The 6,000-nt window shown below is 36.3% G+C and overlaps 1 protein-coding gene across 1 annotated transcript in view; it reads left to right on the top strand.

Annotated features, from left to right (window-relative positions):
• Positions 1-6,000, top strand: part of lingo2 (leucine rich repeat and Ig domain containing 2) — a 310,446-nt gene that overhangs the window by 170,672 nt on the left and 133,774 nt on the right. The gene's annotated exons all lie outside the window — the stretch shown is intronic.

Here is a 6,000-nt window from a genome sequence, read left to right as displayed (position 1 = left end):
AACACATTCATTTATTTAAAAACCCTAAGCTTCATACCCAAACCTTTGATATCAATGTGAAAAGCGGTAGCTTCAATTTTTTTCTCAGTAAATCTGTCTTTCCTTTTCAATCCCATTCTCTGTCATTCAGTACAACATTGGATTCTTTGTTTATTTGCACTTGCACTAATTTGATGAGTGCTCTAAGTGCATTCATCTCTTTTTTTTCCTTGGATTGCACTGCACAGTGCCACTGGGGCCGAGGGAGGAGGCAGTTCTCTTTGAGATAATGAGAACAGACGCTGTACATGTGTCTGTGTGTGTTGCCACTTCTCATTTACCCAACATGAGCATGGCAAAAGAGCAGAGACAAAGAAGAGACACAGGGAGAGAAAAAGACATCGGAAAAAAATCTGAGAGAGAGAGGGCGATGAATGGGAAACACAAATGAAGCAGAACGCACAGATCAAAGATCATTGATACAGAAAAAGGAAAAAGAGGAAGCCTTTATTTGACTGTTTGAAAACAAGGTCAACACAACACATCTTTTTATATAATATAATTAATTTGTTTTGTTATGATTTGTTATTTTAGTGACATGCACCTTTATCTGTTTTTAACTGTAAAAAGTGCTTGTGTTTGTATTAATTAAATTGCATTAATTTGTTTATTATTTATTTATTTTACACGGTTAAAAAGGCATTTGCGCAGTGCCGTTTAAAAATGAAGAAAAAGTAGTGATTGTGAATGAAGAAATGAAGGCAGTCGCAAAAAGCAAGAACTTTTTTCGCTGTCATGCTACAGCTTAACTGCGCCAGGGCAAGTTAGTTGAAATCTCTATAATCCAGACCCCCTTAGGAGCACCATGACACTAAGTCTTCACTAGGGCTGTGCAGCATCCCCACTGCCTAAACACAAGCTACTTCAAAACAGTCTACCGACACACTCTATCCCCACAAGGATCAAACTTGACCCATGCTAACAAGCCCCACTAATGGAGTCTGGTTTAACTCAGGAGGGGAGAAGCTCCCTTCCTAAAATGTCACATTATATTAGAGCACAGTTTATGTAGTGTTAAACTGATGTTCTGTTTCACTCTTTCTAGCGCTTAACTCTTTGTTTGAACGTGCTGCAGATGTGCTCATCTGTGTTAGTGTCCTGGAGGCTCTTGGGAGCATCAATCCACTGCTCCCGTCCCCTCGGCACCCACCGGATTCCCCGCTGGTATCAGAGCACTCAATCGATTTAATTGCCACAATGATGGGATTAATTGGTGTGTTGTTATCCATTACAACAGGCCCCAGGTTGATGCACAGCAAAGGGCAAATCAAGCATGAACTGAAGACTAATCAAGCACACGAGATTGAAAGGGATTTAGCAAGATGTCCATGTGGGCAGAATAATTGAATCAGATAGATATCACTGTGGCCGCTGGTCAATGAGAGGACATACCAGTGTTTAATAAATACTAGCATTAGGGCCTTTGTTCTTTTCTTTGTTAAAGGAGAAGTTCACTTCCATAATAAACATTTAGAAATGATTTACTCACCCCCTTTCTTCAGTCGATAAGAAATTGTTTTTTGAGGAAAACATTTGTCCATATAGTGGACTTCAATGGTGCCCCCAAGTTTGAACTTCCAGAATGCAGTTTAAATGCAGCTTCAGAGGGCTCTAAACGATCCCAGACGAAGAAGATGAGTCTTATCTAGTAAAACGATCCATCATTTTCTAAATAAATTGACAATTTTTATACTTTTTAACCTCACACTTTTTTGCGAACTTTGTGTAATCTGGGTCAATACAGTTAGGGTAGGTTGAAAAACTCCCGTCTCGTTTTCTTCTCCAACTTCAAAATCATTCTGCATCGCTGCAGAAGTACCAACCCAGTATTTACAAAGTGACAATGCAAAAAAGATCAAACGCCCTTTACAAAACAGTGTTCTTGACCTATACTAACTGTATTGACCCGGATTACACTTGGAGTTTGCATGCGCATCGCAGAGAATAGACAAGACGAGCGTTTGAGGTTAAAAAGTATATACATTGTCAATTTGTTTAGAAAATGACAGATCGTTTTGCTAGATAAGACCCTTCTTCCTCGGCTGGGATTGTTCAGAGCCATTTAAAGCTGCATTTAAACTGCATTTTAGAAGCTCAAACTTTGGGGCACTATTGAAGGTCCACTGTATGGAGATATTTTCTGAAATGTTTTCCTCAAGAAACATAATTTCTTTCTGACTCTTTTGTTCTGGAAGTGAATGTCTCCTTTAAAAGGGATAGTTCACCCAAAAATGAAAATTACCTCATGATTTACTCACCGGCAAGCCATAATAGGTGGATATGACTTTCTCCTATAAGAAGAGTACAACTGGAGTTATATTAAAAAATGTCCTGGCTCTTCTAAGCTTTATAATGGCAGTGAATGGGTGTTGAGATTTTGAAGGGCAATAAAGTGCATCCATCTATCATAAAATAACTCCACATGGCTCCAGGGGGTTAATAAAGCCCTTCTGAAGCAAATCAATGTTTTTGTGAGAAAAATATCCATATTTTAAACTTTATAAATCGTAATCCCTGCTATATTGTCGTACATGTGTTCAAGAGAAAGTGGCATTCAAACGGATGATGTACAGTAGGACAAATGCGGAAGCACATAGAGAACAAAACAAAACTGTGGTCATGAATTAGAAGTACAAAACGAGGATATGTAAAGAAAAATGTCAGAGGATTTTAATATAAGCCAAGAGGAGACTGGTTTTCCTTTGAAACAAAACTTGGTTCTCGTGAGACTATTCTCACTGAAGCTTACACTACGCCTAGGTCCTACGTCATCCACTGGAACGCCATTCTCTCATGAACGCGAGTACGAAAGTGAGTGGAAGCAAGATATTGTGGTTTATAAAGTTTTAAATATGGATATTTTTGAAAGAAGAAAGTCATATACACCTAGGATGGCTTGAGGGTGAGTAAAACATGGGTTAATTTTCATTTTTAATGCAGGGGTGTAAACTATCCCTTTAAGAGTCCTGCTGTATATGTTTAAAAGTTTGGTGTTGGTACGTCTTTCATGTTCACCAAGCCTACATCAAAAATGCAGAAAAAATGTCATATTATGAAGTATTATTGCAGTTTAAAATCATTGTTTTCTATTTTTCAATTATTGATCTGTTTTCTAATATAAATAGTTATCATGTGATGGCTATGTTGAATTTTCATAATCCTTCAGAAACCATTCTACTATGCTAATTCACTGTAAAAAGCAACATTTATTTTTATTAATACTGAAAATAGCTGAGCTGCTAAATATTTTTGTAGAAGCAGTGATCTTAACAATGTCTTTACAATTTAAGGCATCCTTGCTTTTTTATTATTTTTTTAATAATATGATGAAATATTATGTAGACTGGTTCACTCAAAAATGAGAAGTAATTACTCATTCTATATGATTTATTTTCCTTTACCCAGTGTTGTTTTTGACCCTACTGACATTTAATGCATGAACATTCTTCAAAATATCTTCTTTTGTGTTCCAAAGAATTGAAACTTTTTTTTTTTTCTTAAACTATCCTATTAAAATTGCCAGTAGTTCAGTTCAGTTCAGGTAGCTTTATTGGCATGAAATTTGTTACAGTATTGCCAAAGCATTTTATATACAGAGTATAATAACATCAAGGTAATAAAACAGACAATAAATCAGAGAAAATATAATAAATATATTAAATTAAATACAATAAATAAACATAAAAACAGCAGACAGCATTTCTAATATTGATTATAATAATGACAGATATATAATGAACATTATGTGAAATTAAATATAATTAATTAACCATTTCGTATGGTGTGTATAGTATATACATATTTTGCAGCTAGTTTGACTGCCATCATCTTCTCCGAGTCTATAGTGTAATTTCTCTGAGTCATTTAGAGACAAAAATAAACAATTCAATGTTTCAAATTGTGGAAAGAAGATTTGCCTTGTAGTGGTGTATTTGGGGCAGACAAGAAGAAAGTGTTTCTCATCCTCTATTTGACTGAAGTTACAATGTTTACACATTCGCTGTTCTCTAGGAATCCATGTTTTTTTTAGTGTCTTCCTTTTTCTATTTCTAATTCATGGTCAATATTGTGTAAGAATTTGCCTTTCTTTGATGTGTTTAATTGATAAGTAATCTGCCAATTTGGTGGTTCTGTTTAGGGCCGAATAACACTGGAGTTTGGTTTGGAGATTAAATTCATTTTTTAATTTTTCATCATAATTATACTTTAGATCTTTGTCAATTTCTTTGTGGATGTTAGGGTTGTGGTTGGAGTCAGACTCAGTTTGAGTTTTATTTATTAGTTGGAGGACGAGTGTATTTAGAGGATGAGACACTGTGGGGGATTCATTGGCAAGAAGGGCTTCATATTGAAGAGATTTGGTGTCAGATTGAGTCAGGTGATAGCTCTTTTTTTAATTTCAATGTGTAAGGGGTATAAGGCCAGTTCAGCTCTGCAGGCATTGTTAGAAGTGCTTCTGTTTACCATTAGTGTGTTTTTTGCAAATTCCAATTGTGTTTTTTCTATTAGACTTTTATCCCAATTTTCAAACTTTAATACTGGTCCCCAAATTTCACTCCCGTACAGTAGAATTGGTTTAATGATTGCTTGATATAATTTAATCCATGTTCTAACTGGTAGTTGTAATTGTCCAAATCGTGATTTTATGGCATAAAATGCCCTCCTGGCCTTCTCATGCAAGGCCTTCACAGCCAGACTGGTTATTAGTAGTAGTAGTAGTAGTAGTAGTATTTTATCTGCTATTTTTGAGTTCATTTTAAGTTTAGCTTTAATACTATACTAAACCATAAAGTTTTAAAAGCTTTCTCAACAAAGAAAAAAATAAATACTGAAACTTGGGTCTTTACAGTAAGTTCATTCGTTCATTCTGCCCAGGTGCCTTTTTGAACACTTTTCAGTGTGGTTTTGACAAGATGAAAGCCTTTCAGAAAAGAAAAGCTGGAACTATTAAGAATAAAGGCATTAGTTATTAGTTAAGCAATTTGAGAAGAGAACCATAACCCATAACTGCCTGAGACTACTTTTTTATGAATAATAACTAAATGTGGACACTCTGAGCAGGCATCTTACGTGTAAAGCACGTCATTCTCTTCTTTAAAGAGGAAGCCATTTTATACAACAGAGTCTGAGAAAACAATGACAGGCTGATTGCCTCTATGTGTTATCCATGACGGTGGCTTTGGGGAAACTACGGCTGATGATTAAGGAAGGGGTTGAGATGAATTTTATTTGCTGTCCTCCTCCTGTGGTCCTTTCACTGAACGGATACAGCCGGTATGTTTAGGGGAATAAGAGAGGGAAGGCACGCTTTGTCATTTCACCTTGCGCAGGTTGAGTTGTCCTACTTTTTCAGTGTGGATTGTAACACCCACAGGCATGAATCAATATCAAGGGTCTTTTCAGCTCGTGCTTTTGAAATGCTATGCTTTCATATGGCACCAAAACTTGCTTCATTATGTTTAAACAAAACAAGGTTATTGCTCCAGTACTTGATAGGGAAGATAAACAACGTGAGGCCTTATGAAACAATATTTCGTAAATAGAGCCAAGAAGAATTATTTTACCTAGTTTGCCCACTTTCAGCAAGGCCATTGATATTCTACGGCCGTCTTGAACTTAGGCACTGAGCATAACAACGAGATCCGGAGGATAAATGATCAAACAGGAGGACAGCTATTGTCCTTGAACTGCTTAATGGGCTACTAATAGCACTGAGTGTCAGGACTGATTTTACAAGAGAGTCCAGAAACAAACTTTCTACTCCTTTTTTTCCTTTTCCTTTACTACACAGTTGTCTTCTACATATTCCCCAGCTTTCATTAGCAATTCAGGACCTGGTGTTTGCATAATCACCTTGCCTCTGTCTACTGCCAGGCCTGTATAGAGAGACTCATTAGTGTCTTTTCAGACCGTAAAAGAAAGAGAGAAATACTGTCAGAATGAAATGATTTCCACAAGGCA

This window comes from Garra rufa, chromosome 16 (assembly GCF_049309525.1).
Source record: "Garra rufa chromosome 16, GarRuf1.0, whole genome shotgun sequence".
NCBI lineage: Eukaryota > Metazoa > Chordata > Actinopteri > Cypriniformes > Cyprinidae > Garra > Garra rufa.
Note: the sequence above shows the minus strand (reverse complement) of the source record. Positions and strands in the feature narration are given on the sequence as shown.